General features: G+C 42.7%; 1 pseudogene; it reads right to left on the bottom strand.

Annotated features, from left to right (window-relative positions):
* LOC112262456 overlaps positions 1-13,992 on the bottom strand; it is a 41,192-nt pseudogene extending 27,200 nt beyond the window's left edge.
* Positions 13,993-16,010: the final 2,018 nt, after the last annotated feature.

The following is a 16,010-nucleotide window of genomic DNA, read 5'->3' as shown; positions in this document are numbered from 1 at the left end:
GAGGAGTGCTAGAACCAAGCTGGTAAAAGTGATGTGGTCAAGATGTCATCATGACAACTTTGCTTCCAAATATTTGTTGTAGCGAAGTGACCAATTTTAGCTCAGACTTTTAATGAATGGTAAATACTGTAGGTTTCCTCAGCAAAAAAAGACAACACTTCAACCAACAGCATTTGTCTGAAAACACTCATTCAACTGTATAGTTCTTTGTTTACAATCAGAACAAAGGGAGTATGGGAGGCAGATGATAGGTACCTATGGCGAGGGGCGTTGATGCAGAGCTCTCTGGCCAGCACCAGAAAGGTTCTACCCAGGATGTAAACATTTACCTGTAGGGGAAAGACAGGGAAGAGATTAAGACCAGAAATACATGAAGGTAGTGCAACTGTCACTGAAACCCACCCTGTCAAGTCCACAATGTCCTCGTAAGGATACATGATCCAGAGTTACATAACATGAGTAGCGCGTGATCAAATCTGGTATAGTAAGTGTAACTTAATGCTTAGCTGGCATACTATCTAGAAAGCCCAGTGATTTTCCAGACCAGGGGATGACTAAAGCTCTAGTTTCTAGCCCAGCTCCGTCTCATTCCTCCAGGCTAACACTCCAGACCTTAGGGGGTTTAGGTCTCTACCAGACACAGACAAGCTTTCACTCTTGGGTCTATGGCAGCCACAGTCTGATCTATTTTAGGAGATGGGTCCCGATTAAACATTTGTACACACAACAAATACATTGTTAGCCAAGCACCATAGCAACCAACAGTGGAGGTGTCACATGTCAATCCAGACAGAGCCTGGAGCAGCCTCCACTGGGACCCTGTCCATTTCATAGTGTCCCCAGGGATTAGAGAGCACACGCCTCAGATGATGGGGATGTAGATCACCATGCATTCCCATGGGAGGGGGGTGACTACTGCACTGGCCTGGGTGAGGCTCCACAAATGGGGGATTAGTGGAATATCTACACATAGCACACTGACCATAGACTGGACAGGCACCCCCATTCCACTCCTACCCTTCAAATACCAGAGGGGTGGGTCAGCTCTTCAAGGACAGCTGGGAGCATAAAAATAAAACTGACCAGCAGTGTCTCTGAGAAATGTCCCTCCACCCTAACACTGACTTTATATGCATAAAAATGGACCTATATTTATACAGTCCCTGGCTTTAATTACAAAGCACAACATACTGCACGGGCCAACATCCATCTTGTTGGATGTACTACTCATGGTCAATGTGGGTATGGGATCATGTATAATTTTACAACAAAAATAAGGAAACAACTTTGATGTTCAATCATATTCATGCGACTGTTCAATCATATTCAGAAACGCTTTCATTTCTAGAATTAGGGATAAATGTCAAAGTGCAAAATCTCAATCACAGGGTTGAAAAAAGTACAGTGGGGCAAAAAGGTATTTTGTCAGCCACCAATTGTGCAAGTTCTCCCACTTAAAAAGATGAGGCCTGTAATTTTCATCATAGGTACACTTCAACTGTGACGGACATAATGAGGGGGGGGAAAAAAATCCAGAAAATCACATTGTAGGATTTTTAATGAATTTATTTGCAAATTATGGTGGAAAATAAGTATTTGGTCAATAACAAAAGTTTCTCAATACTTTGTTATATACCCTTTGTTGGCAATGACAGAGGTCTTCACAAGGTTTTCACACACTGTTACTGGTATTTTGGCCCATTCCTCCATGCAGATCTCCTCTAGAGCAGTGATGTTTTGGGGCTGTTGCTGGGCAACACGGACTTTCAACTCCCTCCAAAGATTTTCTATGGGGTTGAGATCTGGAGATTGTCATGCTGAAAGACCCAGACACGTTTCATCTTCAATGCCCTTGCTGATGGAAGGAGGTTTTCACTCAAAATCTCACGATACATGGCCCCATTCATTCTTTCCTTTACACGGATCAGTTGTCCTGGTCCCTTTGCAGAAAAACAGCCCCAAAGCATGATGTTTCCACCCCCATGCTTCACAGTAGGTATGGTGTTCTTTGGATGCAACTCAGCATTCTTTGTCCTCCAAACACGACGAGTTGAGTTTTTACCAAAAAGTTATATTTTGGTTTCATCTGACCTATGACATTCTCCCAATCTTCTTCTGGATCATCCAAATGCTCTCTAGCAAACTTCAGACGGGCCTTGACATGTACTGGCTTAAGCAGGGGGACACGTCTGGCACTGCAGGATTTGAGTCCCTGGCGGCGTAGTGTGTTACTGATGGTAGGCTTTGTTACTTTGGTCCCAGCTCTCTGCAGGTCATTCACTAGGTCCCCCCGTGTGGTTCTGGGATTTTTGCACTCTGTTCTTGTGATCATTTTGACCCCACGGGGTGAGATCTTGCGTGGAGCCCCAGATCGAGGGAGATTATCAGTGGTCTTGTATGTCTTCCATTTCCTAATAATTGCTCCCACAGTTGATTTCTTCAAACCAAGCTGCTTACCTATTGCAGATTCAGTCTTCCCAGCCTGGTGCAGGTCTACAATTTTGTTTCTGGTGTTCTTTGACAGCTCTTTGGTCTTGGCCATAGTAGAGTTTGGAGTGTGACTGTTTGAGGTTGTGGACAGGTGTCTTTTATACTGATAACAAGTTCAAACAGGTGCCATTAATACAGGTAACGAGTAGAGGACTTGTTTGTAGGTGACCAAAAACTTATTTTCCACCATAATTTGCAAATAAATTCATAAAAAATCCTACAATGTGATTTTCGCTGAGGTCAAGCAGCATGTCTGTGAATGGGGTGGCTTATAAATCAATAAAACCACAAGATAGTATAAAGTGTCACCTCAGGCCAGCAGCATTTGTAAATATATTTAGCTTCAGCTTCTGGGGGAATCAACCACCCCGTGACCTCTGAACTCCCCCCAGCACTCACCCCCATTAGCTTCTAGAGACACCCGTCTCCTGCGACCGACACACACCCTGCATCCGTTTCTGTGGCGACAGGTGCACCCATCCAACGGCAGCCAAAGTAGATTTTGAGACAACCCTTTTTTAAAAAGCCTCACAATGGGGTTATGGTCACCACTGAAATGGGAAAAAAATAATCCCACACAGTCTGGAGATGAGATTACGGACGACTCCCTCAAAATCGGTCATCATAATAATAAGTTCCTCAGAGATAATAACAGTCACTTAAAGCAATACCATTTCAGTAGTATGGGGAAGGAGGGAGGGAGCTTACTTCCAAGCCCTGCCCGTGAAATGTGATGGTTTCATTATGATGTGAAAACTTGGCTGTCATTCATCAAGATCATGGATGTGACCATAGCCTTTACCAACAACAGCACCTGTGGGAATGATCCCACTAAATGTATTAATTGATGGTTCCCTGAGCCTCCATGACAAATATCAAGACGTCCCTCCGCTGAGCTACATCAGCCGTTAGACACACTGAACAAGATTTGACTCGTGTCCTCATTCTCAATTTATCATGTCAGTCCTCTGTGACAGTACTACAGACTGTTCCCCAGCTGTGGAAAAGGAAGTAGAGCTATTTTTACTTTATCAAATACTCCATCTCCAACAAACACTGAAACACACACACACACGTAAACAATGTAAATAGGGAAGGATTTGCTCTAGCATTCTAGTACAATTAAATTGTTCACAGCAGTCTAAGGCACTGCATCTCAGTACAAGAGGTGTCACTACAGTCCCTGGTTCGAATACAGGCTGTATCACATCCGGCCGGGATTGGGAGTCACATAGAGCGGCGCACAATTGGCAAAGCTTCGTCCGGGTTTGGCCAAAGTAGGCCGTCATTGTAAATAAGAATTTGTTCTTAACTGACTTGCCTAGTTAAATAAAGGTTACACACACAGAAAAAGTTATTTTGTTGGCATTTACGTATGTCCCCATTACCAGAGAAACATAATCAAAACCTATTTATTTCACTTACTTGCTGTGCTGTTCCGTTGTTAATTTGTTCAGTCATTTCATTCACAACCAGGATTTCATCATACATGTCAAGCAGTGAAGGTTCAGGTCTGTCTGTGGCCTCTCTTCTTCTGTGTCCACTGTCACTGTGTCTGTTTCCATCTTGTCCAGCTCTGACTGTAACATTTCACCTAAAACCTGTTTGTCTACATCAAAGTAGTGGTCCTTGTGCCTAGCATCGAGCATGGTGGCGACACCATAAAGAGGCTCAGAGAGAATGCCACCGAATCGTTTGTTCACAGCCTCGAGTACTTTTGTAAGTTTTAACCCCACAGTCTGTCGGCAGGTTTGTTGAGCAGGCCTTTCAATGCCATGACAGAGGGTATCACGTCTGCTGCAGTCGACTGGCTTATTTCTCGAGTCAGTTGTTCAAATGGAGCTAGAAGTGTGTTCATGTTTCAAACATGTTCTCAAATGCCATTGAAATGGCAGCAGCGGTATGAGAAATAGCACATTCTTAAACATGCAATACGACTTTCCTCCTGACTAAATCCTCGTCGACCCACTGTGCTGTCAGACTCCGCATGCTCATGGGGCTGACGTCGCTGGTCCAAATGTCAGTTGTGATGCTCATGGATGTGAGTTTCAACAATACTGTGTAACTCCAGTAGGGCAATATCTGAAAAATAGTGAGTACCGGTGCTCGACCAGTCGGCGAAAGCCAACATCATCCACGACAGAGAACGGTTGATTGTCAAGGGCAATGAATTCCATTATCTTTGCTTTAATGGATTTCACCTTTCAGTTGTCTCGCTGAAATTCTTACTCATATATATATATGACTGCTCGACTTGAACTTGTTTAGTTGTTGGAAGTGTGCGCTTAGTATTTTATCTGCTTTTGTTCTGTGTTGCGCTGTATTTGTGGTGTCATTAAGTCATCTACTTACATTATGTAGGCATGAACGTCAGCTTAGACATCGGTTTTGCACATCAGCGTTAAACTAGACATCGGGCCGATGTTGGCATTTTTAGCTAATATTGGCCGAGTCCGATATACTCACCGATATATTGTGCAGCCCTAGTATTGAGCACAACACAACCAGGGCATTATAACACAATTCATGCCCAAAACTACTACAACGCCTGGAGATTTATGCTACAGCTAAAGTTACAAATATAAAAAGGTTTTATTGTTGTATAAACATTTTGCATTCCCCTTTCACCTCACTCATCTCCTTCCTCTGTTACTCCCCCCTCTGCAGTGTGAAAGGACACGAGGTGTCCCCTCTGTCCTGCAGACAAGGTAGAGGCATGCAGCCACCACGTGGGCCCCCCGTCGGCCCCTTGTCAGGTGTTTACACACAGCCATCTTGTAGAAGTTAAAGGCCGTGTCCAGGCAGTGCTGGTTCAGCTGCAGCTGGTGGCCCAGCGTGTTGATCTGACGTCTCCCTGGAGACACACAAACACAGGCATGTCATTACATAGCCCACACATGCATGTCGTATTCGTACACACCTACACTCAGACGCACCCTCAGGTGCACAATAAACAGAGTAGACTGACAAATATACACACAACTGACAGGGCATGTAATTACTGTAACAGGTTGTTTCCAGAACCATGTGTCCTCTGTTCGCCTGATGAATTTTGCATGCAAACACTTAAGACATTATACACAAGCAGTCAATACACACAAGTACTTGAGAGATGTGTGTGGGAAACTACTGCTGCTGTTGAAGTAATGCAAAATCTTACTGCGCTAAAATATTCCCCCTGCTTTGCTGAACAAATGTCTTGAGATTACAGGGCATCCGCACACCACCAGCATTACTCATACCACTCCCTCCTCATTCCCCTCATCTCATCAAGTTGTCTGAAAAACTAAAGACCCTGATTTCTATTACAGGCCTTGTCTAAACTTCTTCCGAACACCAACCAGCATTACCATCTGGTACATTTACTGTGACAGCTGGATAAAATCTAACCACCCTGCCAGGGAGAAGTTGGAAAGCTCCCACACTGGAGATATATTGAGGCCATATGGGTCAACCGCAGGACATATGGGATGTTCTCCAGCAATAGGAAAAGCAACCTGTTAGTCATTGTGAGGAGACGTGATGAGTTGGGGCGGGGGACGGGTGACGGGGAGCCGTGCCGGTGGGGAGGGATGATTCCAGTCATTAATCAGAGTGTTGGTGGGTGAGAAAGAGCAGAGACACTGTGGATGTTTATGGAGGAGAGCGTTCCATCACAGCACCACTCTTGTTCTCACAGACAATCCACACAGCATGACAGACCTTTCACACTCACACACAGCTGTATCCACGTCTCGCTCTTTCTCTCTCTCATCATCAGCACTTAACAGCATTGATCATCAGCAGGAGACACATCAGATGACTACAGGTGACTGGGAGATAACTGAGTACAATACTTTTATTCAGCCAAAAGAATTTAACTTCCAAATAGACATGACTAAACAAAAATGACAGGAAATCATCAAACCAGGGAGCACAGACTAATTGAATGTGTCTTACCAGACAAAGGAAATTACATCATCAGCCCTTTCCTGAGGCATTCCAGCACGCAATGGATGTTTGCCTTTGCCAACCAAGATTTGCTGTAGACACACCCTGTTTACCTCCTATTGGACATAAAGGAAATGGGTTGTCCCTACCAAGATTGTTGGTGAAGGCAAAACCACTTTATAAGTGCTTTTGAAATAAAGTGCTGATAAGGAAGCCACTTACAGAGGGGCAGAGGCCCATGTAAAGCAGATGGTATCAGTTTAGTCTGTCTAGCATGAGGCGAAAAGGTTTTTTCCCCAAGACATTGAAAGACATTAAAACAAAGGTTAATCTCCTAGCACACCTATATTTACTTGTTATTAGGCCTGTTGGAAGTGCAATTAGTCCTCATGATGCATGCACACCCATGCTTTAGCAAGTGCTGACCCTTAATGTTGACTCACTGTTCTGCAGGGACTGGGCCCGGGACTCCCTTCCAACACCTTTATAGAACCCTTCTCCAAAAGTAGGGTTCCTTCCAGAGGCTATAGATACAGGAGAATAAGAGACATGACACCCCAAGAGTGTAATCTTAACATTTACAAAACAGGCATTCATCAACATCTGCTATAGTTCAATTACAAAAATGGTAATATAAATGTTAATACAGCATTGTATTATATTATTGGACACAAAAGTAGATTTGAGTGTAGTCAGCAAACTTTTTTCAGTGTGACAACACCGCATGACAACAAATTGGTCAAAGACAGTGAGCTCATCTCAAACTAAAGTTAATACAACACTGCACTCTAGTGGGGATTCACGAGAACTTCAAACAGATGTGCCAGAAAAATCCAACCCCACCAGAAAGCCAGTTAACAAGTGACTGTCCTCTCTGAACAATCAGCTGAGAGGCTATCCAGGGGCTATGGGCCAGGCCACATCACTGGGTTACGTTTGGGACTGCAGATTACAAGGTCTGTGCAAGGGTCTGGGAGAGGGTGGGGAATGTCATGCACCCTGCTAAAATGTCATTTTGCAATGCAATTGACTAACTTCATTATGTCATGAATAACTTTATGAAAAATGGGATATATGAGTTTCTTATACTCCTTATAACCAACCTCTCAGAATATTATGATTCATTTTATTATGGCATGTCATTATTTCATGTCTTGACAGTCCAGTTGCACCCACCGTCTCCAGCTACGAACTGTCCCACAGCCGAGGAGCCTCCCCCTCCTGTCTCCATGAACTGGACCTCAGACACAATGACGTTGTACTCCAGGACAGAGCCACAGCCCATGCACACGGCATCACCTCTGGCCTGGTCCACATCGATGTCCGTGCTCCCAGTTATTACACACTCTGGTGAGATCTGGTCACACAGCACAGCCTAGAGAAAAGAGAAGAGACAAGTCACATTTTTTGTATGAGAAATGCTGTCGACATATGAAATGTTGCATTTATTGGATACATAAAAATGTATTGTACTCTTCCAGCCAAAAGGTTGTGGTCAAGCAGGCATAAACTACTACCACAACAGTGTCCTACACTCAAACTGCATGACATGACGTCTATGAGTGAGTTTGGAAGTAATAACAATTGACTATTACAATAAAAAGATGCCGGAGAAGTGAACACTTTCTTAAATTCTCTGTAACCTGACCCTGGATCAGGGCTTGGGGGATAATTCCACCACTACAACCCTGCTCCGTGGCAAAGCCTGGTGTGGTAATATAGCTAGCTAATTGTACATTTAGACATTTCTGTAGGATGCACTGCAATGATTGTTCAGCATGTCTAATGTGGCAGCTAGCTGCTGTATAAACACACAACCCTTCATCTGAAGTGAGGGTTGGAACTTGTCTAGCAGCAAGGTTGCTAGACTCCATTAACTAAGTTAGCTTGCCTGTGTAAGCTCATGGGTAACCATGGTTTCCATAGTGTGGTGAATTGTTGAGAAAATACTGGATAATGAATACGCACCAGCCAAATCAAATAGCAATACAGAGGCGATGCTGACCGCAATGTGATCTAGTAGGAGGTGACTAGCAAGTTTCCCGAGCAGAATTCCAAGCCAGCGAATCAGCTTCTTATGAGCATTCCCAAGCCTTCTATATCTATGTAAATGTTTTGTAGTGTCTTGAAGAATGTATCTCCCCAAATGTACTGTTATTTGGGTTCTAAACCGCACATTATTTACTGTCATGCCATAACCAGGGGCGAAATTCTGATATTAACCTTGGAGGGGTCAATTACATTAAATTTTCTCAAGAGCAATTCCTTAGAGGGACACCAAAAGTAGTGATGTAACATATAGCCTTTTTTATTTTATTTCACCTTTATTTAACCAGGTAGGCTAGTTGAGAACAAGTTCTCATTTAGAACTTGGACCTGGCCAAGATAAAGCATAGCAGTGTGAACAGACAACACTGAGTTACACATGGAGTAAACAAATAACAAGTCAATAACACAGTAGAAAAAAAGTCTATACATTGTGTGCAAAAGGCATGAGGTAGGCGAATAATTACAATTTTGCAGATTAACACTGGAGTGATAAATGATCAGATGGTCATGTACAGGATACGTTGTAATATGTTAAATGTATATTGGGTAACAATAATTCCTACAACTGGATAATTGATAGGTACAGTAGTTAACTGAAGGGTTGTCCCAACTTGTTCAAATGTTTAAATCATTATAATACTAATAATAATAATAGTTATAGCAGTGCTCCTTATCAGTCCAGTATGTATGCAGGTATTTTTTACTTACAACCAGCAATACCAAGAAAGGCCAGTAGGTGGCAATGGTACTGTACACTGTATGGGTGTAGTTTTCATAAATACAATGAACATGGTGTGATCACATCTAAAAGAATCTCCATTGAGAACAATCACTAAGTTGGTCTCCGTATTGAATTGACTTTTTCGGATACATTTATATAGTCATTAAATATGTGCCACTGGCCTGAGTCTACTACAATATCTTTACAATAACAAAAAGCTTAAAATAAGTACAGTTCTAAAAGCAAAATAAGTACTTCAATGAAAAACCCAAACAAATCAACCAAAATATCCTTCAGTCAGTGTCTCAACTCTTCAAACAGCAGCTATGGACAAGTATGTCGCACAAAGTTTGCAATTTTAAATAAAATAACATGAAATAAATCATTTGTAAGTTAAATCAAATTCAAATCAAATTTATTTTTATTTTTTATATAGCCCTTCGTACATCAGCTGATATCTCAAAGTGCTGTACAGAAACCCAGCCTAAAACCCCAAACAGCAAGCAATGCAGGTGTAGAAGCACGGTGGCTAGGAAAAACTCCCTAGAAAGGCCAAAACCTAGGAAGAAACCTAGAGAGGAACCAGGCTATGTGGGGTGGCCAGTCCTCTTCTGGCTGTGCCGGGTGGAGATTATAACAGAACATGGCCAAGATGTTCAAATGTTCATAAATGACCAGCATGGTCGAATAATAATAAGGCAGAACAGTTGAAACTGGAGGACAGGTGGACTGGGGACAGCAAGGAGTCATCATGTCAGGTAGTCCTGGGGCATGGACCTAGGGCTCAGGTCCTCCGAGAGAGAGAAAGAAAGAGAGAAGGAGAGAATTAGAGAACGCACACTTAGATTCACACAGGACACCGAATAGGACAGGAGAAGTACTCCAGATATAACAAACTGACCCCAGCCCCCCGACACATAAACTACTGCAGCATAAATACTGGAGGCTGAGACAGGAGGGGTCAGGAGACACTGTGGCCCCATCCGAGGACACCCCCGGACAGGGCCAAACAGGAAGGATATAACCCCACCCACTTTGCCAAAGCACAGCCCCCACACCACTAGAGGGATATCTTCAACCACCAACTTACCATCCTGAGACAAGGCTGAGTATAGCCCACAAAGATCTCCGCCATGGTACAACCCAAGGGGGGGCGCCAACCCAGACAGGATGACCACAGTGTACTGTCATGTACTAAAAACTGAAAACTACTAAACAAAAGAAGAAATATCAATTACACCAGGGGTTCTCAAACAGGGGTCCATGGACTAATTGCAAGGGGTCCGTGAAATAAAAAAAAGTGTAATGAATGTATTCAGTACCACAAGGTTTCCAGTAAGTTTACATATAATATAGTGGGGGTGGAGGTCCCTGAGGACAGCTCAAAACCTTGCCTGCCTTGTCTCAAAATATGCAGTGGTTCCAGTACCCCAAAAAGGTTGAGAACCACTGCTATACACACTACTGAACAAAAAAACAGAACATATGTTTGCAGGTTTCAATGGATCCAACAAATTGCTGGCAGATATTTTCCCTCTTGAGACTGTCCAGCCTGTCTTTATGTACATTACAGACAACTACGCCATTCAGTATCTCTTGGCCCATGCTAGCCCGTAGCCAAGTCTTTAACCTGCGGAGTGCACTGAAACTCCTCTCAGCCTCACATGAAGACACTGGCACCACAAACAAAATTCTGATCAGCACCTCAACTTGGCCAAACAACCCCTGCATCTCCACTGGAAGCCTCCTGAGGACCTCTGCTGCCTCTCGCCTGCTGCTACAGGGATAGTTGTTGTGAAAGAGAGGGATCTGCACTGAAAGAGAATCTATGTTCAGTTCTGGGTACTGATCTAGAGACTCATCCAACTCTCCCGTGAGAAGCGCTCTTTCCAACTTTTGCAGGACGTTTAGACTGTCCTGGTCAAAACGGTCACCAAACTGAACCTTCACACCATCCAACATGTAAAAAAATTCTGCCCTATAATGATCCACTGGTTTGCCAGCAAATCGTCTTGAGTGCGTCTCAATGGATTCAATAGAGTCAATCAATGTTGTCGCTTTCTCATACAGTGCAAGGTAGCTTTCGTCATTTCTCGTGCCCCTAAGAGATGACCGCACACACTCGACTGCAGCCTGCATACCAGAGACAGTCTGAGTTTTCTTCTGCAGTGAAATGTTTAGACATTCAAGCTCTCCAAGAACAGCAGAGGCTGGCCATAGAGGGCACCTAACTGATGGACCCAGGAAAGGGAATTCCAGATCAGTGGGGAGGCAGAGCAGCCGGCCTGTGTAATCAGATTTACACAGTGTGCTCCACAATGGATATAGAGGGCTAATGGCTGCTGCCTCCTCACAATTGCCTGTGCACCTGTATATTTTCCTGCCATGTTTGAGGCACCATTGTAACTCTTCCCACGTAAGCCAGACATGGGCAAATTGAGCCTCAACAACACATCAGTTGCCACAGGGACAAGGTCATTGTCAACATAACGCAGACAGACACTCTCCTGTTCAGCACCAGAGACATCTTGAGTACCATCAACAATTAATGAAAATTGTACAATCGGAAGAGACCTGATCTCAGCTGCAATGCCTCGAACGACCATGATGTTCAGAATTTTATTCTGTGCTTTGGGGCCTGTGTACACTTTGGTACGCTCTGTTAACCACTTCAGTAAAATGGGGTCATCCTCTTCTGCCCTAAGTTTCAAAAGCTGGTATAAATTCCCACTGTCATCCGTGAGGCCTCTAAAGACTTGTCCCTGTCTTACTACATGCAGCACCGAACTAACAATTTTCATCAAGCAATGCCTTAGGTCTTCCTGCTGTTTACCCCCCGCACTGGATAACTGGACACTGATTGGATTTAGCTGGTGTGCTGTTACAGTTACAAAGTGGTGGTGGGTTTGGCAGTTTTGATGTGCTGTGAATTTTCCAATGGCTTTTCTCCAGTTCCTAAATCCTGCGCTAATGAAGGCAGCATCTGCTCTTTGGCCAAAAGATGGCTGGCTTGAAAACCCTTGGCTACAGTGAAAACACAACACTCCTTTTATTGATGGATTATAATGTAGCCAGGGGAAATCGCCAAACCATCTCTCTTGAAACGTCAACACTCTGTTGGCAAGAGTTTGCGGTTCTATAAATTGTGGCTGATATGGTTTTGTGCCATCACTGAGGTAACTGGACAATGCTGTGCCACTGTCCCCTATACTGGTGCAGCTGGCAACAAGGTTGACACCTGGTCCTGCCGTGGCTGTGACACTGTCCTCTGAAGTCGCTCTCCTTGGCTCGTTCCCTTTCACCACCCTCACAGTCTGTCTCCTAGAAAATAAATAAGGTGTTTGCTGTACTCCTAACTACCGCTACCCAAAACTACACAATTAATCACAACAGCAATACCATTGTCTTAAACAAATCTTAGTTTAGTCACCAGTTTAAGTTGAGAGTGGGGGTATCCATGGCATTTTCCAAATATGTCCCTATTTAAAAAAATGGAGAACCTTTCATAATGTTGCCAAACAAAGACTCAACAAACTTACCTGAGACTCCCTGTCTCTGCCAGTCTGTCCCCAGCTCTGCTGTCTGTGTGCCATCTGTTGCCTGCTCTGCCTAATGACATCATTGTGAGACATTTCCATTAGCATTTCACTTATTTCTTCTGAACATTTTATCAACTAGTCTTTGAGATATTAGGCTACTAGAGTTCTTACTTTGCGTTTTAGTGTACTGAAAAATACTCTGATGTCCGTCTTTTTACTTTTTTTCTGCCATTTTTCTACCTGTGTGGCTGGCTGGCTAGCTGCACACACACATTTACACGACATATGCTGCAAACTTTTGTAATTTTAATATAGTTTGTTTCATATTGGCTGGCTCCCAACTATAGCTGAATTTGTAAAGCTAGCGAGCACCAATTTCGTTTCTGTGGTGTTTGCTATAATCTTTGCTACCTGGTTAAATAAAGGTTAAATAAAAAATAACAATAATTAAAAGTTCACTAGCGACAATTTAGCTTTTGCAGCGAGACCATTAAATATATTTAAGACAATGGTAGAAGAGAGTGTAGTTCTGTTCAGTTTATCGCTAACCTTATCACAGGGACTTTGAAGCACTATAGCTGAATGCTGATCTTGGAATAAACTGACGATAGCAAAGATTCCATCTTTGACGACGCCACATAAATGGAATAGGTACTAGCTAGCTTGATAGTTAATGTTTGCTTTAGTTTGCGCGCTAGCTCTGCAAATTCAGCTAGTGTGTGTGTGAACCCTGCAAACATAAAAATTAAAAAAAAACATTGCTATGGCGCGATTGACTTGATTATCCTCGCGTCAGTTACGTACATTGAGTGGCTTTCAGACAGTAGATACGAACATTGCCTACTACATTGCCAGCTAAAGAACTGGCAGTGGATCAAACCATTGTGAGGCAAAGGGCGGGGGGGTCGTAATCTTTTGAAACTTAAAAACGCGCTATTAAGTGTCTCTAATCAGCACAAGTGCTTTCATTGAGTATTATTAATATTATTGAAATTACATAGTTATGTTTACAGTGATATATTGGGGAGGGACAAATCATATTTTCCCCAGGATGGGGGCGTCGTGTCCCCCCCGTCCCCCTGGGATTTCCGCCTATGAAACTAGCCAGTGAAATACCATACAAATATTGATCAATCCACATCGCTAACATGTGCGTTTTCATACTTGAGAAATGGATTGGTCCAAGCTAACTTGTGGGTGATATGCCCCAGCGTTTATAATTCTCTATCCTTTTATTAGAGAAATGTCATGAGATAATTTAGTTCCTACCTTATACGTGATATTCAATTATATTTGTTGACCTATTGTTGACCTCAACTATTTGTTGAGTATATATTAAAAAAACAACACTCATTATGCTCAAATTTAAAACATATATCAGACTCTGCTACTACAAACGCCGCGTTTAGCTACACATGATAGCGACCCCTGTCCAAGGTACGAACTACGTCACTGAATACACCGTTCTGACATTTTAAAGAGACAGGACCCTAAATCATTGTCTTGTGACAGGCAGAGTCTGTCAGAGTTTTTTTAACCTTAACTGACTTGACTAGGCAGTTAAGAACAAATCAATTTCAATGACAGCCTAGAAGCAGAACGACAAGGCGACTAGGCTACCCTGCCGCCCCGAATGTTTTTATGGTGATTAATCGCATTGCCTGAAAGCGTTAAAAAAAACTGTTAAAAAAAAAGAGATCCAAAATAGATCTATACACTTGAAGCTGCAATGTGTAACTTTTTGAGTAAGAGACCAATTTCACCATAGACATTTGAGTTATAGAAGTGTCATTCTCATTGAAAGCAAATCTAAGAAGCGGTCTGTTCTATGTATGCAATTTCTATGCTTCTAGTTCTTAAAACAAAAACAAACTATGCAATCAAGTAGTGCAGAATGAGTCATAATACCCATAAAACTTAATGGTCAAACAAGGAAATGGTTCCAAAGGGGATTAAATTGTAGACCAGATAACCAAAAGAGCTTTGAAATGAGATATGATTGATATTAATAAGGTGAGGCCAAATGTAAGATGAGAGCCATTTTGATAGACGTGTGGCAGAAGAGATGGCACTCTGAGCCCAAGGGCCAGCATTTATATGCCCTCCAAAGAAAGGTCAGTAGAACAATATTCAAAAGTCAGATTAGGAAGAAAGTTTGCTCGATTGCATCTACGACTTTGTACATTGAATTTGTCATTACATCTGGTTGGCAAGCTTGTGAATAGTTTGTGTCTGGAGTAGTCGATGAAACGGTGGAGCATGTGATGTTATATTGTAAGTATCTTAAAGAGAGGGAAAGATTGAAGTGCAGGGTCATTGAGGTTGGTAGGGATTTTGAGAATGGGGAAGGGTCTATTAGAAGTACTGAGTTGGGTAGGAGGATTTAGAAATGTGGAGCTAATGATGTAAACAGTGATTGACCACACCCTCCAGCACAGTAGGTGGCGGCATGCACCTTTAACGTTTGTTTGCGGACTACCATTATATCATAGGAGGAGGAACTGCTTCCAATCGTTTTTCCACCATTCACTTTTCCCATAGGGGATTTTAGAAACACTTTCGTGTAGGCTTATCCTGGCATGACGTTTTGATAACCGTGTAAATCTCTAGGACAAAGTGACTTATCAATATATTCCCCTACAAAATGGAATGCTAATTAGCTAAGTTTTGTATTTTTATTTAACTAGGCAAGTCAGTTAAGAACAAATTCTTACTTACAATGGCGGCCTACACCAGCCAAACCCGGATGACACGAGGCCAATTGTGCGCCGCCCTAAGGGACTCCCAATCACGTCCGGTTGTGATACAGCCTGGATGTAGCTATCATAAACAAGTACAAATGCCACGGTGGTCTGGACGAGACTGCCGAATTTGAAGGTAAGAATCTCTGGATTAACTAATTTTAGCTAAATTTAGTAATGAATAAATTGCCAAAATTCTGTGAACTGTCCTGTGCAAGTTTTAAATAGACACAATACCTGTTAGCAAAGGTGTCAGCTAGAAATGACGTGCGGGAGCTTGCAGGGATTTGTAGTCTTGCATGTCTACTTTGATGCTAATTAGCATTTTCATCAGAATGCACTCCCAGGGATCCCAGTCCAACAATAAATGTTTGTTTTGTTCGATAAAGTCTATTTATGTCCAAATACCTCCTTTTGTTCACGCGTTTGGTAAACAAAGTCCAGGCGAAAGTTCATACGAAAAGTTCAAAAAGTTATATTATAGTTCATAGAAACATGTCAAACGATGTATAGAATCAATCTTTAGGATGTTTTTAACAT

Source organism: Oncorhynchus tshawytscha, linkage group LG11 (genome assembly GCF_018296145.1).
Source record: "Oncorhynchus tshawytscha isolate Ot180627B linkage group LG11, Otsh_v2.0, whole genome shotgun sequence".
Classification (NCBI taxonomy): Eukaryota; Metazoa; Chordata; class Actinopteri; order Salmoniformes; family Salmonidae; genus Oncorhynchus; species Oncorhynchus tshawytscha.
The sequence above is the reverse complement of the archived record's forward strand: the minus strand, read 5'-3'. Positions and strand labels throughout refer to the sequence as shown.